The sequence below is a fragment of the Myotis brandtii genome, unplaced genomic scaffold (genome assembly GCF_000412655.1).
Source record: "Myotis brandtii unplaced genomic scaffold, ASM41265v1 scaffold155, whole genome shotgun sequence".
Classification (NCBI taxonomy): Eukaryota; Metazoa; Chordata; class Mammalia; order Chiroptera; family Vespertilionidae; genus Myotis; species Myotis brandtii.
In genome coordinates, this window is record NW_005355621.1 from 1,756,673 (window position 1) to 1,784,110 (window position 27,438).

At 42.4% G+C, this 27,438-nt stretch overlaps 1 long non-coding RNA gene across 1 annotated transcript; it reads left to right on the forward strand.

Annotated features, from left to right (window-relative positions):
• Positions 1–314: 314 nt before the first annotated feature.
• On the forward strand, positions 315–27,438 carry LOC106725310. Its single transcript, XR_001361174.1, has 3 exons — positions 315–389; positions 10,041–10,167; positions 27,085–27,438. It is a non-coding gene; the product is annotated as an uncharacterized LOC106725310 (long non-coding RNA).

A 27,438-nucleotide genomic window follows, 5' to 3' on the forward strand; every position in this document is an offset into this window, starting at 1 on the left:
CTGGCGAAGTGAGTATTCTTTATTTTGCAGATGAGGATATGGGAAGCTCAGAGGCGTTAGTTGCCTTGTCTCAGGCCACAGTCGGTAGAGCCAAGACTGGAAAGGAAGTCTGTCTGAAGCCCAACTCCATGTTGTTTGCACTGCCTGTTGTCCTGCTTTTAGCTATTTTCTGAGCAATTTTGAGCAAGAGATATTTTTGCCCAACGGTCCACTACATTTCTATTTAGTTTCTGAACAACTATTTCTATTTAGAGTTTCTGGACATTGTCGGCAGTTTCTGTTTCCAATTGTGCTCAGCTGATTCATCCCTTTATAGATGCAGCACATTGGCTCATGGATGGACTGGCTGCGCTTTCCTTCATCTCTGCCAAACTCTTTCCTGGTACCCAGTAAGTAAGAGCTGCCTGTGTTTGTACCGTGCATGGACTTAATTAGTCACTGTAATCAATCAATACATCAAGTGCCTTCCCTTTCCTGCTCTCCAGACTTTCAAACATGCCCACAGCGTGGTTCTCCGTGATTCAGGGTGATGCTGCACACCAAGGTGGATCCCAGCTGGTGCGCCTCTTCAGTTCACCTGCCCACATCACATGGTGCACGGGTTCTGGCTGGGATGTTTGTGCTCATCAGAGGAGCCCAGACATTCTGTGTGTTACTCGCTGGACCATGTGATTCCAGTGTGTTTGTCTCAGGTAATGTGCTCTGGTTGCAAAGGGGAAAGATCTGACACTAATTGGGTGGAATTCTCAAGCCGAAACATTGTACTAGCTGTTTTACATACATTACCTCATTGAATCCTTACAGCAATCCAAGAGAAAGGCAGTATTAAAGCCATTTATTCATTCATCAATGAATAACATTGAAAGCACAGTTTGTTCCAGGTCTGTGTTAGGTTGCTAAAGGCTGGGAGTGCAAGGTCAAATAAGAAAGAGAATTTCTGCCTGAGCTGGTTTGGCTCAGTGGATAAAGCGTTGGTCTGTGGACCGAAAGGTCCTGGGTTCGATTCTAGCCAAGGGCATCTACCTCGGTTGCAGGCTCCTCCCCGGCCTGGGCCCTGGTCAGGGCGTGTGCAGGAGGCAACCAATTGATGTGTTTCTCTCACACCGATATTTCTCTCTGTCTTTCCCTCTCCCACTCTCTCTAGAAATCAATGGGAAAATATCCACGGGTGAGGATTTAAAAAACAACAACAAAGGAACAGAATTTCTGTCCACCCGGAACGTGTACCAGGCATGTAGTTCGAGAAAATCACAAACACAGAAACAAGTAATTAAAGTCAAATGGATGCTGTGATGCTAGCAACATGGTTACCGTTACCACTGTACTTTCTTTATCACTGTGCTTGCAACTACTCAAGCACACGGCTAATCCTATTATCACCTGCATTATCACTTGGTTATTTCCTAAGATATCCTATGGGGACTGCAATAACAAAACCTTATTTTCTCTTGAGCCAATGAAGACTGAGCGAGTTAAGTAATTTGTCCAAGTTCTCATTAGCAGAGTCGTTCGGAGGGTTACAGAAGAAATTTTGCATAAGTACGGCAGGTAGTGCAGGGAGCAGCCAGTCTGCCAGGGTTCAAATTCAAGCTGTGCTATCCACTAGTGGCTTCATTGGAGACAATCTCTCTGTGCCTCAGCTTTCCCCATGTGTGAAATGGGGATAATGGTGATTCCTCCTCCTGGTTAGTATTCCCATGTTTCAGAGAAGGAAACTGAAGCAGGGATATGAAGTCAGAGACCCAAGGTCAGTGGAAAAGTCACCGCTCAGCCCAGCCTACCTGCTTGCAAAGTGAATGCTTTTACTGTCTCTGCTACCGAGATCTCTAGAAGAAGGCAGTCTTTTCCAGGCCACCTAGACCACCAAGTGGATTCCTGCTGTCAAACAGGGTGAAATGCCAAACTACTGCCTGAGAGATGCCCTTGGGCCTCCTCCGTTTGATATCTGGCTCTTAGCATATTGGACGAGCACCATTTATGGGAATAGTAAGAGGACTATGCTTAAATATAAGCCCTGATGTGTAAATATGTTTTGGCAAGCAAAGAAAGGACAGGCCTTCAGTGCAGAGAAGACCTCTGGGGCGGTGTGACTGTGTGTGGTTGGTGTATGTTTGTGGAAGGATAAAAGGGTCCCCCTTTCTGCCAGAGATGAAAGAAGAATGAAGCAGCTCTATACAAATAGCCCCCCCTGAGAAGTGCCAACCCTCCCTACTTGAAGGTGTCTGTCTTGTGTCACGGGTGTCCACAGGTTGCACCATGACCATTGGTTTTCTGAGGATATCTGTACACAGTATGCCTGGTGTTTCTTCCGGGGCATGAACACAGAGACACTCATACGCTCACATACACACACACTCACACATACACAGACACATTCACAAACACTCACACACACACTCACACAGGTTTTGGCTGGTTCCAGCTCAGTGGCTGCCAGAATGCTGCCTGCCTTTGTTTCAGGGACAGCTGATAACCCTCATTAACATCTCGCTGCAGATACTGGCAGCCTCCCAAACCAGTCCTCACCTCGGGGCAGATTGCTCCAGAACATTCCTCCTCTTTCCCTCCTCCCCCCACCACCCTATTAGGACCAAATATGTTTTTCCCTTTACCTCAGACATGCATCTTCTTGTCCAGCCTCTTGTTTTTCTCCTGTGCAGATTTCTGGGGAGGATTCAAGGATAAACCCAATCCTCAGCTGGTCCTAGGGATAGAACCTGCTTCTGAACAGCATCCAGTTCACCCCCTCCCCTATGTCACCGATGCTCACACACACTGGTCCGAATGTAATCCCACTGTTCATGTGTCTTGCAACCAGGCCCCAAGTTTAGGGTTTCTTTCTCCTGCGTACCTGTCAGAACTATCCACTCCCTTTCGCCTCCATCAGCACACCCTGAGTCAGGCCACCAGAATATTTGTCTGGACTTTTTCAGTAACCTCCTAAACCTTTCCCTCGGTCTCCCCATTTATCTTATTCCTCCACTCACCTCCACTCCCTCCAGTGACCTTTCCCAAATGCAAATCTGACCTTGTAAGTCCCTTGTTTTAAGTCTGCAAATGTTCCCCTGGTATATCTGGGACTGAAGATGGGGTCTGACTCATGGTGGACATTCAGCAGAAATTTCTGGAATTAAATAGAGTTCAAACTTCATATTAAACCAATGGAATATTCATTCTGAGAACTCAAAAAATGGTCTTTTCTAGTGAACTTTATTCTTTTTCTAGTTCTCACTTTTATACTTGGTGAAAGTCCTTTCTTTCATTTTAGAGGATAATTTTACCTTTAATTTTGTGTTCCATGACTTTGGGAGTCTCATAGAAAAAAAATCATCTTATAGTCCAGTAAGAAATGAAATGTTAGAACTGGAAAGGACCTTTAAAATCATGTTTTTAGTTTCAACAGGTTCTATAACATATTTGAGTCCTTGATCATTTGACTAAAAGGCGCATATTGAAAATTTTGTTGAGATTTGGTGGAGCTGTCTATACAGTTGTTCATATGGAAAAATAATATAATAATTACTAATTAATAATACAAGAACAAACTCTGTGTTTTGCTTACTAATAACTGTAAACCTACCTTTACCCAACCCTGTATATGTATATATATATATATATATATATTGCCTTATAGAGTGCCTACTGTATGCTGGACATGGTGACAGGCACCCTGTATACATTCTCAGAGGATGCACAAAGTCCTACAATATCAAGGTTTATTCCCATTTTCAGATGAGGCATCTAAGGCCCAAGAAGGTGAAGTCACTTCCCCAAGAACACTCAGCTAGCCTCCTGAGATTGAACCTGAGGTCTGTTTGACTCCACAGCTCCACATATTCTCACTACCTCTTGGATCCTCTCACATGGATCTTCATTAATGGCGCACTATATTGCTGGCAGTTTCTAAACAGGAAAGGGCAGGAGAGGTATAAAGGAGAGCATTAACTGGCAAGAGAGTTGGGTTGGGTGACTAATTGAGTCTATAGCAGCCGTCGGAACATGCGATGAAGTCTACATCTGGGTAACAGTGGGACTGGAAAGGGAGCAACTGGCACTTGAAAGTGTGAGTCACGATGTTCTGCCAGCAAGGTTTGGAGCTCAGTGGAAGAGACATCTTCCAAAGGAACAGAGCAGAGATTGTTCCTGAAGAGTTCGAACAACAGAGCCCGAGGCAGAAAACAGATGCTGTTGAAAAATGAATGTCTTTCTTTCGGAACTAATGCTAATGTTGGATTTATTCCCTCTGATAGTTTGCCTACTGGTGGAAGGGAAATGACCTACTATGACGGTTGGAGCCTTTTTGTTGATGCCGTGGTGGGATCATGTAGGCAGTCAGACGGAAGGGACAAAGCTTACTGTGTGCTATTGGATTGTATTGTGCCCAGCTTTGAATCACGGAAGCATATAACTCTGACGATAACGTAATGCACTTGAAGTAGTTGTTTATTGCTCTTTAGCTTCTGGAATGCTAAATAAATCAGGGGGACTTATTTCCAGTGTTGAATGTAACTTAAAATAAGTTTTTTACCTTGTGGTCTTGGCCTGGGCTGTTTAAATTGGACCGATTTCATTATTGACTTTCTCCTCTTCTCTATACATTGTTCCATTAATTTCCCCAAAGTCATTTTTCTTGATGTCCTGACTGTATAAGCTTTTTTTTTTTGTGGGGGGAGGGGGCGTGAGGAGGGTGAATGGTTTGCTGACATGTCAAATGCTGACTGCTCCTGAGCTCTCTGAGTTTAGTTTGTGGTTTGGCCAGTCTGTTAGCAAATTTATTCTTTCTTTACTAGATCAATATTTTCCTCATTATTTTCTCCCAGGATGTAGGCATTGGAAAAATGCTTTGGAGATCTCGCTCTGTCCAATGCCTACATGAAGTTGTACTAAGGAACCAATTATGTGTTCATATGTGCATTCACTCCATAAATATTTTGAACAATGAACTGTGTAGCATTTTTATTTGTAAAACACCAATCCCAGGAGGGGGGTTCTTAAAGAAAAGAAGGATTCCCTGTCTTAGAGGACACAAATGTACCTCAACCTATTATAAGATTTGAGCAGTCTTATAGTAAAGCAATTAGTTTAATTTTTTATTGGCTGTCTGTCTATAATGTCCTTAGAAACACTGTGTTTTGTTAGCTATCTCTGTATATTCTTTTTATAAAAATTTTGAGAGAGAAAGAGAGAGAGAGAGAGAGGGAGAGAGAGAGAGATTTGTTGTTCCACTTATTTATGCATTGATTGATTGATTCTTATATGTGCCCTGACTGGGGATTGAGCCTGCAACCTTGGCATATTGGGTCGTTGCTCTAACCAATTGAGCTACCTGGTCAGGGTTTCTCTGTATATACTTGGATGTCAGGCCTCCCTGGCTGCCATTCCAAACTTGCTCACCCTTTCTGCAGTTCTCTTTACCTGGTTTTTGAAGTTCAGCACTGTTTCCTGACCTCTGCCATCCCATTGCTACCAGGTAACTCCTGTCATCAGCTCAGCCTACAGAACACAGCCATTACTGAGCTTCTGACCAATGCTGGCGCTCTCCTGACCAACATATTCTTTTTTTGTTTTGTTATTTTATTTTATTTTTTTAACTTTTTGTTATTGTTTTTTGCTTAAAGTATTACAAAGGGTATTACATATGTGTCCTTTTTTTTCCCCCGCCCTTGACAATCCCCTGGCCTCCCCTACTCCCCAGTGTCTTATGTCCATTGGTTATGCTGGCCATTACTGAACTTCTGACCCATGCTGGCGCTCTCCTGACCAACATATTCTTAATCACCTTGGTAAATAGGATGTTTTATGGGCTCTCCCGAGGAACATGGACAGCTAATAAATTCTTTGTTTTCATTCAGTAGACCCATTTTCATGGGCTTTTGGATCTCTTCCTACACAATCTGCCCAGCAAATCTGGTATTAACTTCACTTACTACTGACAGTTGTTTCTTCCAAGTTTCCAACATCCATCTTAGCAATTTATCAGACTGGCCCTCGGCCCCCAGGTCAGGTATTTTAACAACAGTCAGTGTATTCCAACAATTATTGAGGATTACTATGAAATGAAGTACTCCAATACTGACACTCTCCCTTATCTGACTTTATGTATTGTTCTCTTTGATCCAATACCTTCATGACTCATCTCTGACATTCTTTCCTAATCCCTGCTGGTACACTTATGTCTGTCGTTCAGCTGTGAAGTCCCTCATCTGCCTTAGCAGGCGAAGCACTCTGTCAGTCAGGTCAAGCTGAGACTTGACCCTAATTATGGAACTGGTGGCTAGGAAGGGAAATGCAGCCAGATCCTGAGAGGGGCAAGCATTGTCTTATAAAGCACCTGTCTCATTTGAGGTTTTTGTGCAATCTTCAGGTAAGGCTAGGTGGGAAGAGGAGGCTCTGCCTCTAATGAGAGGAGTGACTCACTTCTATAGGCCCAGCCTAGAAAAACTGGTAGTTTGAGATTCTCAAGTATATCTACCCAGGTATCCTCATCCCAAGCTTCAGGGTCACACTTCTTCTCTATCAGAGCCAAACTGTGGCATTTGAAGATTTTTTAAGGATTAGAATTCAACCTTCTCTAAAGTTCTACTATTACAATTAGGTTTGAGCCTGGTTTTGGCTCAATTGGCCTTCTGGCTATAGGATAAGAAAACTCTCTTGAAATATTATCAAGTAACCCATTGAATGTCACACTTTGTTTTGAATTCGTAAGCAATCAATCTGAACCTATGATGTTCTCTTTCTTTAATGTATCAAGGGAACTCAATAACTACCCCAAAATTCTACTGTCTTTATAATGACTCTTTCCCTTGTATCTTTCATATGTATCTCCTTATACCCATATTCTATCCATGTTCAGGGGACAATCCTAGCATTTATTGTGCTACAGCATACCAAGGACCATCAATCTCCACTGGCCAGTAGAAGTGAGGGTCCCTTGCCAGCAGCAATGAGGTGGGTGATCCAACTCCAGAATCCATAGAGTTATCCTGGGAATAGCTCTAAGTAATAACTGTTTTATGTGTAGCTTATTAGAAGCAGAATCTAAGACAGGGATTATTTTGTAAGTGATTTATTAAGGGATGTCTCACAAAGATATAGGTTCATCTGAAGTCTAGCTTCATGGGGAGCTCTAGAGTCTGAATGACACTACAGTGTCCTCTCATCTTGCAGAAAGTGGGATGAACTTTTTTTCCCAGTATCAGACAGTTATCACCTCCAAGCAGTCCTTTGGGAAGAAGGACAAAAATGTCTTTGAAATCCCTAGGCAAGAAGCCTTCCATAGGCTAAGGCTGATCGTTGCTATGAAAGGTATAGCTGTGAGTTGTTAGTATTCAACAGTCAGATTATCTAGGGCCGTGGTCGGCAAACTGCGGCTCGAGAGCCACATGCGGCTCTTTGGCCCCTTGAGTGTGGCTCTTCCTAAGCCTTAGGAGTACCCTAATTAAGTTAATAACAGTGTACCTACCTATATAGTTTAAGTTTAAAAAATTTGGCCATCAAAAGAAATTTCAATCGTTGTACTGTTGATATTTGGCTCTGTTGACTAATGAGTTTGCCGACCACTGGTCTAGGGAATGGATGCATCATCTGAGGAAAGGAGATCTGGGTGGGGTACCCAACAGCATCGGCTATGGCAATGACCTATTGCTATAGCATCGGGTATAGCTATGACATATTGCTATCATATGGAACTAGGGTTCTCTGAAATGTATTTTAGGAAACATTATGCCCTATGCCAGGCACTGGGGTGGGAATGGACACGTGGACAGATAACTGCAACACAGTTAGCTCCATCCAACATTCATTTATTGTGGTTTACTAGGCGACAGGTGCTGTGCTAAGTATAGGGTGACCAAGCATCTTGATTTATCCAGGGCTGAGAGGGTTCCCTGGATGCAAACCTCTCAGTTTTAAAATTGGGACAGTCGCAGGAAAAACCAGGGTAAGTGAATCACTTGAGCTAGGTGCTGGGAACATAAAGGGGAATAACGGCATTGTCTTCTACAAGAAGTAGAGAATCTTCTAAGTTCAATGAGTGAAGTGCCAGGGATCCCTAGAAGAGATGGCTGCTGACTTTGCCTGTGTGGGAGTCACAGAGGATCTTCCCACACAGGCATTGTGCTGACTTGTGCATTTTTAAAACCACCAGGCTGTATCATTTCTACTGGGCCCCGATAACTCAACCAGTGCTGTTCTCCTGAGATCTCATCTTTCCGTCTGAGGCCAGCCCCAGCTCTGGCTTCAGCAAATATGATCACACTCTAAAAGAAATGAAGGTGACAGAATTGTTCACGTCATATTAAGCTCCTTGATTTTTTTCCAGATGGAAGGGGCTATTGTAAATTAAGGCAGGTGTTTTAAAAATAGTGCCCACATTCCTTTCTTCATTTATTCAAAAAATATTGAACACCTACTAAGTGCCATACAATGTTCAAGCTACTGGGGATACAACAGTGAACACAACAGACAGTAATCTATCTTCTTGTAACTTACATTGTAGTGGCAGGGACAGACAATAATTATGACATATGGTGATGAATGCTATGGTATAAAGAACGAAGACATATTAGGAGGCTAATGAAATAACCCAAGTGGGAAATGATTGATGGTAGCTTGGATCAGGGCAGAGGTGATAAAGTAAAAAATATTTGGGTTCAGGTTATATTTGGAAAGTGGAGCCAACAGTATTTACTATGGGCTGAATGAGGTGCGAAAGAGAGGAGTCAAGGATGACTCCTAGGTATGTGGACTGAACAGTAGAAGGATGTTGCTAATTGATGAGATGGGGCAATGCTGTGGGAAGAGAAGGTGTGGGTACAGGAAAGTGAGCAGTTCAGTTGCTAGGCATCCAAGTACAGAAGTTCAGTAGGCAACTGGATGTATGAATCTGAAGTTCAGGATGCATAATTTTGGGAGTCTTCAATTTATAGATGGTATGAGATCACTAATGGAAAGGTGTACATTGAGAAGAGAGGTACAAAGACTGAGCCCTACAGACTGAAAAAGAACCAGTAAAAAAGATTAAGAAGGAAAAGCCAATAAATCAAAAGCAAAACCAGGCTGTGTGTTGTCTTGGAAGCCATATGAAGACACTGTTGCAAAGGTGAGGTCATGATTAGCTGCAAATCAAGTAAGAGCAAGACCAAAAATTAGCCACTGGGTTTAGCAACATGGAGATGATTGATAATTTTGACTAATCCAAGTTTTGACCACTAAACTGGAAAATTATTTCAGATTATTTTATCCTCTGGATATCTTCCAACTTCCTTTTGAAATAGCCCATAGCTTCCAAAAAAAGTGATAAAATTTAGCTTTTTTATTCTCAGACTGATATCTTCCAACTTCCTTTTGAAAAAATAGCCCATAGCTTCCAAAAAAGTGATAAAATTTAGCTTTTTTATTCTCAGACTGTGGTAACACCAACGGCAGGAATCTTATTTATCTCAGTATCTCTGGACCTCTGATGCAATGCTTGATACGTAATAGATGTTCAGAAAATATTTAACATATAAATGAAATGGATGTGATTTTCACTATGCAAGTATTTTCCTTCCTCTTCTTATTTTTTCTGTATACTGTCATCTGCGTTATAAATTTCATGATCTTTCATGGAATTCCATTTTTGGTAAAATGAATGAATGAAAGATAAGAAAATTATACAATAATAATAACAATTATTCCCTGAGGGTTTATTGTGTGCCTGGCATCAGACCAAGCATTTCACAAATGTATTCTTCACAATAACACTGTGAGACAAGCAGTATTGCTCCCATTTTACCATTTCATAGGTTAGAAAATTGAGACTCATGAAGGTTAAACCATATGCCAGGGTCTTTGGAGCAGTGATTGCTGTGTGTTCACCAAACCCCACTTTCTCTTCCTTCCAAGCACACAGCTTGTTACATTTCCCAGTCTCCTTTGCAGTTGGGTATGGCCATGTGACTGAGTCCACAATGCAATGTGGGCACAATGATGTGCACCACTTTCAGGCTTGGCCCATAACAACCTTACATGCAGAATCCTCTCTTTCTTTCTGCCTACAGGACCTAAATTGAGCAATGTGTGAGACCTGGTGGAGCCACAAGATGGAAGGCAATGGGTCCCTGAATGACTGCATGGAAGCCATCTACCAAGTAGGAACATGGACAATGAACTTTGCAGGAGTGTGGGGTAAATGTATTCGTTAAGCCATTGAAATTTGGGAATTTGTTACTGATGTAATATTATTTACCTTAAATGGTTATGCAACTAAAAAAAGTGGTAAGTCTGAAAACTTATTTTTATGGAGGCACAAAACTGGAGATCACTGGACTAGGAGGTACCAGGCATGAAGGGTAGACACCATATCAAAGGGACTTAAATGACTGAAAATGCATGCTATATGCTGAGCTATCCATCCCTCTCCCCCACCTTCATCACAGAATTTTGTCAGGATCTTTCCCCTTCAGGCCAGCGATGGGTAGTATCTCCTCTGGGGACTATAACCTCCAGCCAAGAAGAAAGACAAAAATATACTGACAAAGGGGATTTCCTAACACCCAGCCTGATAAAGTTCATGCTGATGGGTTCTAGTGCTCTGCTGAGAGCTTCCAATAAGTCTTTTGATTCCTCCCTTTTATTCACAACAAGCAACCAGGACTACCAGACATTTGGACAGGCTCTAACATGAAATACAGAGATGACAACAAATGAACAGAGGAAATACAACAAAAAGGAAACAGGACATAACAGAGATGAAATGTCAAAACATCTTTCATGAATGTTCTTAAGAGAGACAAGATAGTCCATGAAGGAAATGAGGAAAAGATGCTCTGAAATAAAGAGAGAAGGAAACAAGTTTTTGTAATTAAAAAAATGAGAAAGCAATAAAAGTCTCTATAGAAAGATTGGGAGATAAATTTGAAGAAATATTACAAAAAGTTGAGCAAAAATACAAATAAATAAATATAGGAAAAATATTATAAAAATATTAGAGGACTGGTCTGAAAGGAATACCAGACAAAGAGATCAGAGAAACAATCTCTGGAATAATTTAAGAAAATTTCCCAGGACTGAAGGATATGGGTTAACTGATTGAAAGAGTTGTCACTTAGTGCACACAGGATGAAAAAAAGATCCACATAAAGAATTACAATAAAACTAGAGGACCCATGCATGAATTTTGTGCAAGAGTAGGCCTGCCTTCCCCCGGCTGCCAGCACTGGCTTCCCCCCGGCACCCAGGACCCGAGCTTCCCTGGAAGCCCCAGCTTTGTCTGGATGGTCGTCCAGAAGAATGTCTGGAAGGACATTCAGTCTAATTAGCATATTACACATATATTATTATAGATTTCTGAATATTGGAAACAAACAAATAAAAAGCTTCTGTGAGTTTCTGGAAAGAAAAAACAGACTACTTATAGATTTCTGAATATTGGAAAAAAACAAATAAGCTTCTGTGAGTTTCTGGAAAGAAAAAACAGACTACATACAAAGGTTCAGTTATCAGAATAGCTTTAGATTTTCCATCAACAGCATCTCCAAAAACTCTAAAGGTAAATAATATCCAACTAACAATTATATACCTAGCCAAATTGTTAATTATAATTGAGGGTAGAATAGAGACATTTTCAGATATTTAAGGCCTCAAAATGGAGGATATATTTTTTAAAAACTAAAGAATAAATCAAGAGTGAGGAAGACAGGGATACAGCACATAGCAGAGTCCAAAGAGGAGAGGGTGGAGGGGAATTCCCAGGATCAGAGTGAAAGGATTTCCTAGGATGGCAGCTGTGTCTACCCATGAAGGCAACCCACTGGATCTGAGCAAAGGCAACCCCACCGAAGGTCATCAACACCAAGTTCCTAGCTCACCTGAGGGCAGGACACCCAGGAGAGTCTGGTCTGGACTCTGTACCATACCTGGTTTGTCTTGACAATATGCTGAGAAAAGTCTTGCTCTCTGCTCCATGCCCTGCTCTTGAATAAGCTGAGGACACTTACTTCAGCCACAGAAATGTTCTGCTTTGACCTGACCTTGAAAGCTAGACTTAGACCATGTAAGTTCAGAGCAGCCCACTCTCCCTAACTACACTCCTTTCATAGATCTAGTGTTTGGCCCACACTAAGCCTTGCCAGAGAAGCTGTAGTGTTCCTGAAGTGAGCCCTAGGTTTTTGAGGGCTCACTGGTGACCTTGCCCAGTGACTTCCCCAGAAGGGCCTCTTGTAAAACCTCAGGGAAACTGAAGCCAGACCATGACCTAGAGACTCAGTTTAGCTGGCCTTCTGTGGGTCTCTAGCTAGGAGGGTCACACATAGGTTTGTGCTGCTGCCCCATTTTCCAACTAAACATATTATTTAGATGGAAAGGGGTCCTCAAACTATGGCCTGCGGGCCACATGCAAATACAAATATTGTATTTGTTCCTGTTTTGTTTTTTTACTTCAAAATAAGATATTTGCAGTGTGCATAGGAATTTGTTCATAGTTTTTTTTAAACTATAGTCCGGCCCTCCAATGGTCTGAGGGACAGTGAACTGGCCCCCTGTTTAAAAAATTTAAGGATCCCTGATTTAGATCTTCATGTGTAAGTGGGAGACCCACAAAGTATAGCTGGGGAATGATTCACATAGAAGGTGGGATGGTAGTTACTTCTGGGTGGGAGTGAAGGGTGAAGGGAGAGGCAGGAGACTGGGAAGAGACACCATGGGTATCTAAGGGATACTGAATGGTAGTACATAAGTACTTTATTGTTCTCTATGTATGATCCATTTCACAATTTTAAAAACTGAACAGTTGAGCCAAGTAATTGTCCAGGTTCTTTCCATCAGGAATAAGCTGTGATTTTTTTGAGGCTCTCAGTGGAATTGGATGAACAGAATGAATCCAATGGCACAGTTCAGCGCAGTCTATGAGATGGCCTGCTGAGGACGGTGCTGATTGGGCATTAATGTTCGCAGGTCCTAGAGACAAGGATGGTGAACTGCTGATGGAAAATAGGGGTCAGGGGAAAAACCCTGTAAGGTTGGTTGATCATAAACTGCTTTCATCCTGGCATTGCCTTCCCCTCACCTGGTCTACTCTCAACAGAGACTCCAAAATGATCCTTTAATAACTTCAATCAGATAATTTCACTCCTCTCTCAAAACTACTCCATGTGTTATGGATAGAATACTAAAAGAGGTCCTATATTATCTGGTCCTGTGCCTCTATGATCTCATCTCCTATTACCCCCCCCACCCCTATAATTCACTCTGCCTCAACTACTCTAATCTGCTACTGTTTCTCAAAGAGGCCAGGCACGCCTCTGCCCCAGGGCCTTTGCACTTGCCAGCTTCCTTTGCCTGAGGAGCTCTCCCTACTGGTATCCCCAGGGCTAGCATACCAGTGGCCTTCAGGTTCCTGCTGAAATGTCTCTTTGTGAGGCTTTTGCTGACCATTCTTTGTGAGACTTCAACTCATTCTCCCATCTCTAGCATTCCTGTCCCATTGTATTTTTCTCATTTCGTGTATATATTTTTGTTCTTTTGTTATTGCGTTTCTCCCTCTTTTCCCTTCCCCTCTAGATTATGGGCTCTGTGAGGGCTGGAGTTTTGTCTACTTTGTTAACTGGGTTAGTCCTGATACGTAGAAGGGGCAACACTTAAGTTTTCTTCCTGGCTTGCCTGATGCCAGGACTCTATTTTCAGGTCTTTAGTGTGTCCTTGCATAAGGAGGAATGAATGGTATGGCTGCACAGCTGACATTCATAAAGCATCTTCACCCTGAAGAGCATGAAGAGCTTCATGCGAATGCCGAGCTTATTACTACCACTAGAAAAACACAAGGGCCTCTGAGAGTCCTGGGAACGGTTCAACCTTTCGGGCTCCAATGGCACCTTCTAGATTGCTTGAGCTGCCTCGTTGGCACGCTTTGAGCCCTTTCAGACATAATTTAGCCAATTACTTGACATGCATACTCTTATTGCTTTATAATGCTTTCATCGAGTTATGACTTACAACAGATCAGGACAAGCCTAAGTAAAAACAGAGATTTGCTTTTTTGGAGGAGTGTGTCCAAGCTGACAGCAGAGACAACACCAAAGACGAGTCAGGGCTTAATGGGAATTATTCCTTCTGTTTGATTTGGAAGGCTTTGTGATCCTAAATAAAAAAATTCTGACTCCCTCAAGCTCAGAGACTGAGATTGCTCGAATATTCCATTAGGGATGAAGTTGCTGGGCTGATTTTTTTTGTAAGAAAAAAATGCAAAATCACAGTGAACACTTCATAAGTAGGCAAAGGGAAAATTCCTGCCCTGTAACACTCTGGAATGGCTCAGTCTGTTTACTATGTACACGGCAGAAGCCTTCGTTACAAAGGAAAGAAAACATACCCACAAAACTTCCTCACCTTAAAGTTATTCACCCTGAGCAACCAGTGATCAATCCAGGCATAAAAAAAGCCTGTACAGAGAAGCATTCTGGTTTCTTGTCAATAAAGCAAGGCCGGCCATCTCTGGTAAAGGAAATGATTGGAGCTCTTGTCACAATTCTTACATTTGCATTTTGCTTTAGATTTAACAAAGCACGAACACTCCATCGGTTCACCTTCCTAATAGTTCTGGGAAAGGGACACGTCTACAAATATGGTTCCCATGTTACCGGTGAAGAAATGAGGGCTCAAGGAAATGAAGTGTTTTGTCCAACATCACTTTTGCAGCGCCGCCCAACTTTCTGTGATGATGGGAAAGTTCTGTTATTTACATTGTCCAATATGGCCGCCACTAGCCACAGGGGCTATGAGCTCTTGAGAGGTGGCTAGTGTGAGTAAGGGACTGAATTTCTATATTTTTATTTTTTAAAATATATTTTTATTGATTTCAGAGTGGAAGGGAGAAGAAGAGAGAGAGAGAAACATCAGTGATGAGAGAGTATCATTGATCGGCTGCCTCCTGCATGCCCACAACCCAGGCATGTGCCCTGACCAGGAATTAAACCATAACCTCCTGGTTCATAAGTCAATGCTTCACCACTGAGCCACACCAGCCAGCCATGAATTTCTAATTTTTAAAACATTTTAATTAACTTAGAATTAAATAGCCATTTGTGGCTAGTGGCTACCATATTGGACCGTGCAAGGGTGAGTGACTCAGCAGAGGCTCTAATCAAGAAGGGCTGATTTAATGCCCACAATTTCCTAGTCTGGGCAAGTTCTAATTAATGTTGCGAAGGAAGTGAAATTTGCTAAGAATGCCACAGCTTATGGAAAGGGTCAAGTGCAGTCAGTCCCAGAGGCTCTGCGTCCAGTTTACCTGGGCTCGGTCTTGCCAGTGCTTTTCATTCAGGCAAATGCCTGCAGCGTGGTTTTTACAGAATAACACAGGATGAAATCTGGTTACCATTATACTTGCTATATGATCTTTTTGTGGCTTCCATCTTCTTACAACAAGAAAAAAGGCCTTAGCCTCCCAACATATGCTAGGATGATAAGCACCTATTTAATCTCTGTCACTGCAAAGGGAACAGAATATCTCCTTTGAAGTGAGAAAAGTTGCCTTGTGAATGTAGGCAATTCTCTTGGGGTGAGGTGTGGTGGGGAGTTGGGGAGAGTTAGGTCAGGCCTCATGTTTCCCAGCAAAATCCCAGATCTGAGAATGTGTTGGTCATCCGTGCTACAGGGGAGGGAGGGAGGAAAGGGGGAGACTCAGATTTAATGGGAGAGAGTTGTTCATTTGTTTCTACCTCAGCCTCGTGCGTTTGGAACTACTATTATAAAACAGGGTTTCTCAGCCTCAGCACTATCGATATTTTAGGCCAAATAGTTTCTTTGCTGTGGGAGGCTGCCCTGTGCATATTTGGATGCTTAGCTGCATCTCTGGCCTCTATCCACTAGAGTAGGACCCCATCCCCACCTTGTGAGAATGGACAAATGTCTCCAGACGTTGTTAACTATCTCCTGGCTACATAAGGTTGAGAACCACGATTGAAGAGTCACCTGACATGAATCTATCCAGTCTCACAGAGCTATTGTTTTGTGTGGAATATTTTAAAACTTGGATTCTTTTTTTTTCTTCCCCTCCAAAGCCCATTGTTTTTTTTATGTTATACTGTTTTTAACTTTTGGTGGAGTTTGGGAAAAGGCCTTAAAGAAAATTAAAACCAGGAAAGAAAGTAAGAGCCTTTAATGTCCCTCCCTTCCTTCCCCAATCCAATACTCATATATCCCTAGTGTTTCAAATAGAGCCTGATATAGAGACTGCATTCAATAAATATTTTCTAGACTGTGTGCATGAAGTTCAAAGATATCATGTCTTCCATTTGGGGACATGGATGGGCCAGCCAGGGCCACACATTAGGTTCTAAGTGGTCAGATAGAAAGGCTTAAGGGAGTTTGAGCTGGGGAAGTTGCATGGGATGAATCCAAATCAGAGTCTTTGGAAGATATTCCAGAGTAAGGATCCCAGATATCAGCTATAAAGACAAGATTTTAAGGGGTAGACAATCTAGTGGTTTACAGAGTGAATTTGGAATCAGACAGACCTGGTTTGGATTTGGGCTTTTTTTCTATTGTTTTTTTATATGTGACCATCACTCCTTTTCTAACCATGAAGAAAAACTAGATACAAGGGTAGAGAATCAGAAGGGAATGGGGGGCGGGGAGGGGGAGTTGGAGCAAGTCAGGAACAGAAGAGGAGGTCCATCTGATCGCCCTTAGGAGACTGACCAGAGCTGGAACACAATGCTGCTGAAAGATGCAAAAATCACAGGAAGTCCTCTTAATCTGTTCTTGTCTTAGGACCTTCTCCAGAAGCATGACAATTTGCCCACAGGAAATTATTAAGAGTGTGCTCCAGGAGGAATGGGAAAGGAGTAAAGTAGGTCAGAGAAGAGAAAGAAGGGTTGAGGGGTAGGTACACTTGCAGGCAGAGTTCTGTTCTCAGCTGAACCTTTGGGGAACCCTAGAGTGTAAACTGCATCCTGAGAGTTTGTCCCACCTCAAGGCAAGGGAGTTGGGCGTCCTTGGGCTATAGGTTGCTTGAGAGGATCTAAACTCCTGGGACTTTGTATCTCTCTGTGCATATGGGAAAACGGAGTCAGTGGCTCAAGGTGTCTCTCCAGGAAAAGTGGTAGATAATAGCAGTTAGAAGTAAAGCACAAGGAAGCGAGGGATAAGTATACAAAACCAACACAGAACAGACTGAAAGGACCTGAGCGTAACCCTGACAGGGTCTGCTCCAGGTGTTGAGGGCCCAATTGAGCTGCTCCTTGATCAATGTAATTAATAGCCTTATACGTGATGGTGAAGCTGTTGAGAACAGAAGAATTGGATACGTCAGGGCTGAGTGGAAAGGCAGAATTGAGGTACAAAGCATGGCATTGGAGGTTGTGGGACCTGGATCCTGAATTCTCTTACGGTGTTCCTGACCTGCTCCAGCTTCAGGCCCTCACAACTACACACTTTTGGACTCTTGGCTCTTTTTTATGAATTCTGAAAGGATAACTTTCTTTCTGGGCCCTGGGCATGGGCACCCCAGACTGGCTGAAAGGCCTGCGGCCCAAGAGATAGATGGTTAACAGGTTGGCTCGTGGTCCTTGTGTTTGTCATCTCATAACTCCAAGGTGGCTTTTGGAGTAAGACAGGCCTGCCCTTACACCTCCCTCAGCTACTTATCCCTGGAATCTTGGACAAGTCACTTAACCTCTCAGTGTCCGCATCAACGAAATAAGTCATGACCTCACAAGGCCTTTGGATGGACAACATGACAATAACATGAGCTACTGTATGTAAAGCACAAAGCAAGTGAGCCAAAACAAAGGTGGAAAGGATTTGCTTTCCACTTTTACTCAAAAATCTTTTCTGATTTTTGTTCTGCTTGTATTTGCATGCTTTGGGGGGAAGGCAGGGGCAAGGGTAAATAAAAAGGGAGGAACCCACATTTTGGATTACTTTTAGGAATTGAATTTGTAATCATCTTAGCCAGATTCATAAGAAACCACCCATACTTTCTAGGTAAGTATAGCCTATATAATTAGCAGCGTGGCAGGCCAAGCCCACCACAACTGCTGACCCATTGCAAAGCCTGCCCTGCGGTCAGCAGCTCAGAAACTAGGGCAGGCAGAAGGCAGGAGCAGGCCCAGGGCGTCTGGGTCTCCTCTGAGCGTTTACCTTGTGCGGTTGGCAGAGACAGCTCAGCATCTTGGAGGTTCCATATCCTAGTTTATTGGCTTTTTATTCAAAGCCAGAACTTGAGGTCAGTCCCAGTTAATATCGAAGAGATTAACTGTTCCATTAGAAAAGGGTGGCCATTAATTAAGGCCCAGAGGCTGTTGGGATGAATTACGACCCAGCAAGAGGGGTGGAGGCATCTGCTCTTAAAGGGGCCGGAGGGAGATGGAGTTTCTAGAGCTCTCTGTAGCTTTATTGGACGTGTCCTGTTTGCCCTGATTTAGTAGAGATTTATTTTTTTCTTAAAAAAAATGTTTGTTTGCAAAGTTTATAAAAGCAAGATAATTTATTATTGGTTCAGCTAGGATGGTGAACCCTGGGCCAATGAGTTCATTGCTTGTTGTTTTTAAAAAAATCACATACAAGAGAATCAGTATTTTGCTAAATGACTCTCCTCTCCAAGTAGGTGATTTATACGTAATTTCTTATTTTCAAAGGAAAACTAGAAAGAGTTCCTTCAGAACAAAGGCAAACCTTTGGCCCACAGTAGAAGATGCCAGTGGCAGATGAGCCGCTGTAGCTGGCGATGCTGGCATCACCAGGACTGGAATGGGGGCGTTGTCTTCATTAGAAATACTCTGACCAGTGCTGAAGGCCCTCAAGAAGAGTCTGAGATCCTGCAGGATGAGCTGGCTTCTCCCCAGGGCCTATCCTAGTGGACTGGAAGTGAAATTCCTGCATCCTAGAGTTTAATGCCAGAAAGAACCTCAGGTCATTTAGGGCAATTCTTCTTTATATGGATGAGGGCCCTGAGGCTGAACAGATTCCCATGGTCCAGATTACCAAGAGCCCCAAACTTGGTTGGGATATTATGTTCTAGTCCTGGTTCTGTTATTAACTAGTTGGGTGTGTGTGTTTCAATAATTTGCTCAACAAATACAGGATTTACTACTGCTGCTCCTCTTGCTTGTCTTCCCTCCCCTTCTCAGGAGTAATTGAAAACAGTTTACCAAAGACTATTGATTTTAAAGGATCCACAGTTAGTTCCTTCTAGAGTAGGATAAAAATATGAGGGTGGCTCTTCTGGTGCCGCTCCACTAAGAGGTGACAGTTGACCAACAAGAAGAAATAACGGAGTCATTATTTAGTATAAGCGCTGATAGCTTTCTAGACCTCACTCAAGTGCTTAACAAAACAGTGAGATGCACAGTATTTATTAAAAAATTTCTAATTTCTATCCAGTTAGTATTTCAATAGTGACCTACATTCTCTAAAAGTGTACTTAAATTGAAGCTTATAATTGTTAGAAATTTTGTTTAACAGGACACTACTGTATGTATATGTAAGGCCATGGTATGTCAATAGCAACCCTCCAAAGACCCCCCATAAATAGCCCCACATACACCTTTGCTTAGTTACTTCCTGACACATCACCCTGTTTATTTTCTTCAGGGCATTTATCACAATCTGAAATTATCTTACTTGTCTCTTTTTTCTTCCTGTCTACCCACTGCCTGTACCCCCACCACTTGACTATGAGCTTCCCGAAGGCCCCGGTCTTCTTCCTGCTGGGATTAGTGCTTCACACAGGGCCTGGCACATGGTGGGGCTTCAGTGAAGATTCACTGAATTGATGAATGAAAGAATGAGAGGCTCCTGCAGGAATTCAGGACAACTAGGATGGATCAGGACAGCAAGTAACTGAACTTGGGTTTGGAAATTTTAAAGCAAAGATCAGCTCTCACATGAGCTGTGTTCATTCATTTCACAAGTATTTACTGAGGACTGACTCTCTCAGAGGCTCTGGGACACATGCTAGATCTTGGACTAGTCACTTAAAGTGCCTGGGCCTTATTTTCTCCCCTGGCAGATGGAGACAGTGAGATCTACCTCACAAGATAGTAATGTATGTAAAACCACTATGCGCATTGCAACACTCACATACATGTAGGATCTTCTTGACTATTTTTATATAGCTTTCTTTTAAATTTCTGACCCTTCTAGAAGGGCCTTCATGACCTTAGTCTTGGAGGTGTAAGGGGCTTCTTATATTTATTGCATAAGTCTCTCTGTTGGTATAAGCAACGATGGTGATTTTTCTTCATCTTTTAAATTTTTCGTTGGCGGGAGCATTCTAAGCATTTTGGATTTTCTCGGGGAATGATGAGATGTCTTCATCCTCTCTTGACACCTCTCCCTGAGATATATGAATGTGGAGGCCTGTTTGGAAGCTGGCCACTGGGGAGGAAAAGAGGAGAAAGGAAAAGTTGGTGTTTGCACGTTGCCTTGGTTACAGGCATCACCTCCCTTCTGATTAGGGCCTGCCCTCCCCCAAAGCCTGGTTTTAATTTCCCCTTTGAAATGTGAACTGGGTCTTGTTGCCAATTTAGATTTCACTGGTCAGCTGTTTGGCACATTCCGGCCCCCTGAGGCCATTTCTTTTGCTCAGGCTACTCGCTGGCCTTTTTGCAGTCACGTCTCCTTGGCCTATCAGTTTTTATTTGGGTTAGAATGAATGGCCTTATTACTGCTGTTCCCCAATCACCCTTAAAAGAACCATGCTGGCCATAATTGTAGGGTGGGGTGGGGTGTCACACCATGAGATAAGAAAAGAATGTGATAAAACCTTATTCTACTGAATGAAGTACCCCGTTTCGATAAATGCATTGCACGGCTGGGATGTTGCTAATATTCTTACAAGTCAAAGGTGAGTCTGTGTGAGGGACAGAGTGGAGATACAAGTGTAGGAGGGTTCCAAGAGCTGGGCTGCACTTTGGGGTGATATAATTTGGATGGTTGCATGGGCCTGGCCAGGTTCATCTCTGTCAGAGGAATTGAATTGCCCATGTTCCTGAAGGTGTGGGGAGCTGCTTATGGGGCAATATACCAAGGGCAGGTTTTGAGGGCCAGGGTGTGTTGGCAGAGAGGTACCCAGAAGGATGTGAATATGCAATCATCAAGCTAGAGAGGAGAGATGAAAGTAGCAGCCAGGAGGTGGACCAGGCATTCAAAGCTGGGGAAAAGTAAGCCTTAATTTAAACTGATGGGCTTCAAGAAGAGTTATAACCAGGAGGAGACAATGAGTGGCTGGTGATGAAAAGAGTGAGAAAAGCATTTAAGAAAGGATTTAAGGGCAAGATATGGGGTGGAGAGAATGGTATTCATCTATCTGAAGCCACAGAGGCTGGGCATCCACTAGGGCATTCCTTGGATGAAATCCCAGGAGAATCTTGGGGGGTGGGGAGGGGCACAGAGGGGGATGGCTTCCTCATGCTGAGAAATCAGGTCAAAGCATGGTGTTGTGAAGATGATATTGATAAATGTGACAATGTCTTGGAAACTGTAAAGCAGTTCAAATGCTCGTGATGTTCACTTTCTAATAATAACAAACATGTGCATCATTCCCCTTCCAGGCCCTGGGAGGATCCTTTCCTGCCAGTTGACCTCAGTCAAGTCCACCTCCACCCAGCAGAGAGGTTCTAGCAGTGGAACCTACAAAGAGAAGGGTTCAGCCCCTCCAATTCCCCCTTCCAGTGGTCTCCTCTGCTTTTATGCTAAATTGAAAGAGGCTGAAGAGGAGTGGTCTTTCCTAAGCCAAGAAACTGTCCTACTGAGCCTTTCCTCCTGAGCAGTGGGGCTCTTCTCATCCTGAATCCACAACCAAAAGGGGCCTTTGAAGAATTCTTCCAAGAACAAAACGATTTCCTGGAAAATGACTTGCTCTCTTCCCCATTAGAGATATAGTTGGCAACTCCATAGCAGCCTCCCTTGCAAAATGAAAATCATTAAGTTCTGCATTCTGATATGCATGCAAAGCACCAGGCACTGTTATCCGTGATAGTAAGGTGACGACTTTCAGGCCCAGAGCAGTTGAGTAACTTGTCCAAGGTCACACAGCTGATACAAGGCAGAACTAGGGTTAGTCCCCAGGCTTTTTCTTTTTTTTTTAATTAAATCTTTATTGTTCAGATTATTACATTGGTTCCTCTTTTTTCCCACCATAACTCCCCTCCACCCAGTTTCCCCCCCACCCTCCGCCCTCACTCCCCACCCAGTGTCCCGATCCATAGGTGCACGATTATTGTCTAATCTCTTCCCGCACCCCCCACACCCCTTCCCCACCTCCAAGAATAGTCAGTCCATTCCCTTTCTATGTCCCTGATTCTATTTTAATCACCAGTTCATACTGTTCATCAGATTATTTATTCACTTGATTTTTAGATTCACTTGTTGATAGATGTGTATTTGTTGTTCATAATTTGTATCTTTACCTTTTTCTTCTTCTTCCTCTTCTTAAAGGATACCTTTCAGCATTTCATATAATACTGGTTTGGTGGTGATGAACTCCTTTAGCTTTTCCTTATCTGTGAAGCTCTTTATCTGACCTTCAATTCTGAATGATAGCTTTGCTGGATAAAGTAATCTTGGTTGTAGGTTCTTGCTATTCATCACTTTGAATATTTCTTGCCACTCCCTTCTGGCCTGCAAAGTTTCTGTTGAGAAATCAGCTGACAGTCGTATGGGTACTCCCTTATAGGTAACTGACTTTTTTTCTCTTGCTGCTTTTAAGATTCTCTCTTTGTCTTTTGCTCTTGGCATTTTAATTATGATGTGTCTTGGTGTGGTCCTTTCTTGAACATTAACTTACCAGACACTGAATAACTGCACAAATTAATAAGCGCAACACAAATAGACCTATTTTTCTTGTTCTCCGAAAGCGAAATATTTCCTGTTGGAGACACCGAACAAGTCAGTCCAAGACTAATGACCTGGCAATTGGCTGCTGAAATATTCCCCACTAGTATTAGTGGAGAGAAATAAAGCACATAAGGGAAATGAACGCAACACGATTATAGTAATCAGTCATTAGCGAACATTGTAGTTCATTATTAATAATTGCCCTAACCGATTTGGCTCAGTGGATAGAGTGTCGGCCTGTGGACTCAAGGGTCCCAGTTCGATTCCGGTCAGGGGCATGTGCCTTGGTTGTGGGGACTTCCCCAGTTGGGGAGTGTGCAGGAGGCAACTGATCGATGTTTCTCTCTCATTGATGTTTCTAACTCTCTATCCCTCTCCCTTCTTCTATGTAAAAAAATCAATAAAATATATTTAAAAAATAATTATGTATAACAGGATATTAAGTTACAAAATTTTTATTAAAACGTTTCTTACATACCGTTCTATTAACTGGGCCTCAAAAATAGTCATTGTGGGTTACATGTGGCCCATGGGCCACAAGTTTGACATGCTTGCTCTAAAGTGTCACACTATCTTTGGGCTCTTATCGCAAAGACCCCCACATTCTCACCCTATTTCTGCGAGAAAGAGTATGTCCTTTGTGAACCATGCTATTCAGTATTAAATAAAGTAGGTTAAGTCTGGGGCCTTTTGTGAATAGTGTTTAACATTCTTGAACTGAGGATCGGGCCGTCTTGGCCTGCCTCTCTGATGGCAAGTTAAACATCAAGGCTGTAATAATAGACTCTGCATGTCTTAATGGAGAATAAAAAGCTGGGCATTTTGCACGTGCACAGGAAATTCCTTAAAAAATAACCAAATATTCGGAGTTTATTTTTTATTCCTAAAATAAAAAGTTGATGTATCTTCAAAAGTTCCTCTGCAGAGCTCTTCATAAACAGTGTACTTTTCAGATGTCTGTAATGTTAATGTCTGCTCAACCCGCATGTGTAAGACACAAGACCCCGTATCCACCCACACAACATCAAGCCACCACCTTTCCGCTGATCACTGCAGGAGCCTCTACACGGGCCTCCCTGCTTTCACCCCTGCCCGTTCCGCCCCTCCACCCCCCACCTGCTACCGGCCTTTTCTTCACCTAGTAACTCAGAATGAGCCTTTGAAAATGAATGTCAAAACAGTTTACTCCTTTCCGGCTTTCTTTTTCTCTCTAGGTGTTTTCATTTTTTCCAGCAAATGTTTGCAGAGCCCGTGTGCTGTGCCAGGAGCTGTTCCAGGTGCTGGGAATATGTCAGTGGCTAAGACAAAGCTTCCAGCCCTTGCATAGCTAGCAGAGGAGACAGAGAATAATATAGTAAAATAATAAATAAGGAGAAAGGAGTAAAGACTAGAAGAAAAATAAAGCAAGGGAAGGGGAATCCAAGTGCAAAAGTTGGGGGGAGGGGAGGGGAAGAGACTTTACCACTTTAAAATAAGGTCATCATGTCAGACCACATCGTGAAAGTGTCATGTGAACTCAAAATCCTGCGATCGTTTTCCATCTCACCCAGAGGAAAAGTCAAAGGCCTTACAACTGCCTGTTGGGTTATAAGATCTAGATCTTGCCCAGCTTCCCTGTCCTCCTCACCTATGGCTGTTCCCCTAGATTGCTGGTCCTCAAACTTCACTGGGCATCACATGGGGGCCTTGTTCAACCAAAGATTGCTAACACTGTGACATCCAAATAAAGTTTGCAGTTTAGTTAGTAAGTAGTGTTGTACCAATGTTCATCTTGGTTAAAAAAAAAAAGTCCCATGATTATGTAAGATGTTAACATTAGGGGAAGCTGGGTATAAGGGAAATCTCTGTACTATCTTTATATACCTCTGTAGATCTTAAATTATTTCAAATAAAACGTTAACACACAACACACACACACACACACACACACACACACACACATACACACACACACACACAGCCAGGCTCCACCCCAGAGTGTCCATTTCTGCACGTATGGAATGGGCACTGAGAATTTGCATTTTTCTAACCAGCTCCAAGGACAGAACTTGGAGAAGCGCTGCTCTAGGTTGCTCAGCACCAGCCACGGTGACCTCCTGGGTTCACCCCAGGGCATCTGCACTGCCTTTCTTTCTGCCTGGACGGCAGCTCCCTTAAGAACAGAGTGTGCAAGGTCCACTCCTCACCTCCCCAGGTCTCCTTCAACAGGGAAGTCTGTTCACTGGTTTAAAATGACTGCCCACTCCTCCCCCAGGGCTCCCTGTCCATCTTTGCTGCTTCCTTTTCTTTTCCATAGCACTCATCCCCGTGCGGCACACTATGTATTCTACTGTTTGTGTGTTTCTCTGTCTCCTGTCCCCTCAGCTCCAGAGATGTAAGGAGGGCGGCTCCTTGGTCTCATGCTCTGCCACTCATTCTTTTGGGCTTTTATAACAGCACCTGATTACAATACATGTTTTAAGACTCTATGTTTACAGATAAATGAAAGAATGAATAGATGGAAGCAGTCCATGAGGAATGGTGTAGCCGTCTGCTTAAGAGTCCAGATTCAAGAAGCCAAGACATTGGGGCTCAACCACCTACTCAGCCTTACACTCCTTATTTAACTGTAGGCACATTACTTTCCTCCACTAAAATGAAAGGGCTCTCCACTAAAATGAAAAGGTGTCCCAAAATTCACGCAAGATTTGAATTTTGCGTGAGCATTAACAACAACAACAAAAAGATAAAAGCCTAATTTTACTTGGTTTATTGAATCGGATTCTAATATCTGTTGCCCTTTGATTTCAATCCCTTCAATTTTTTAAGCATTACCAAGTACCAATTATGGCCCAGGAGCAGGGACAATGAAGACCAATGAAGACCACAGCTTTGCGTATGTGCCAGCAAAGCCGTGGAGGCCATTTACCGGATGTGCTATTCCACCATACATAATATACTGTGTACTTTATGAATCAATAAAAAATTTACAATTTTTAAATTTTTTAAACCTGTGTTTTCTATCAAAATTACTTCTTGCGTGAATTTTGGGACACCCTTTATTACCTCATAGGGAAATGTAAAAATTAAATGCAAAAATACAGATAAAGCACTTAGAACAGGTCTGGGCACAAAGTAATCGCTCAATAAATGTCAGCTAATATTATTTTTGCTCTACAAATTTGGTCTTTGTAATAATTCAAGCAAGGTCTTGGTTAAAATTCAACTTGTATAAGAAACCATTTCTTCAGAGTTGATGGAAATGGAATAAGGCTGCTATAGGCTGAATTTTGTGCCCTCCCTTGCCCCTCTAATCCATATATTGAAGCTTAATCCCCAATGTGATGGAGTTTGGAGGTGGGACCTTTAGGAGGTGCCTAGGTCATGAGGGATTAGTAGCCATATAAGGGGCTGAAGAGACGAGAGTTCTCCCCTTACACCCTGTGAGGACACAGAGAAAGAGGGCGGGCCAGCTATGAACCAGGAAGTGGGCTCTCACCAGACACCAAATCTGTCAGAGCTTTGATCTTGGACTTCCAGCCTCCAGACTGTGAGAAATAAATTTCTGTTTATAAGCCAACCAGTCTATGGTATTCTGTTATAGCAGCCTGAATGGATTAAGAAAAATGTCCTGCGTAATACTTAAGCTACTAAGAGAAATAGCCTTGTTTTCAAATAGCCTCAAGCTCTTTCAAAGTATCTGATTGGTGTTCAAATGATCTCTCTATATGTATTGCAAATCATTTTGACCTAATTTGGATATTAAAATCCCTAAGGATTTCTCCAAAGCATAACAGAAAATACCTAAATGAACTTTGTTGACCTAGCTTATCCTAAAATTTATAAAAATATATTTCTTTATTGCTATACTATAACTATATGTGTTTATATATTTATATACTTACTATTTTTTTAAAAATATATTTTATTGATTTTTTTTACAGAGAAGAAGGGAGAGGGATAGAGAGTTAGAAACATCAATGAGAGAGATCGATCAGCTGCTTCCTGCATGCCCCTCACAGGGGATGTGCCTGCAACCAAGGTACATGCCCTTGACTGGAATCGAGCCTGGGACCCTTCAGTCTGCAGGCCGACGCTCTATCCACTGAGCCAAACCGGTTCAGCTATATACTTAATATTAATACATGATATTTATTATATTAATGTCAATACTATGCTACATTAATATTATAATATAACATAATATAGTAAATATACTATACCGCTTTTAGTTAATATAAATAATTTATTTTATCTCTACATTTCTTTATTTGTATCTGTTTATAGATATTTTCTGTTCTCCTCAATTGACTACCCATGTAACTGACAGTGGCTGCCATTCACCGAATGCCCACGAAATGCCTGGGACCTAGCTTGGCCATTCCTGTGATAATAGCTAACATTTATTGAGCTTTACGGTACTTTGTCCCCTACTCTTCTGTTTGAAGCACTTTTCATGTGTTAACTCATTCAATGTTACAACAACCCAAGAAATAGGTGCTGTTATAATCCCCATGTTATAGATTAGGAAACTGAGGCACAAGATGGTAAGCAACTTGCCTGCTATCACACAGCAAGTAAGCTGACTCCTGAGTCCCAGCTAAGCTAATCTATGCTGTTCTTACTTTATTTGCATACTAG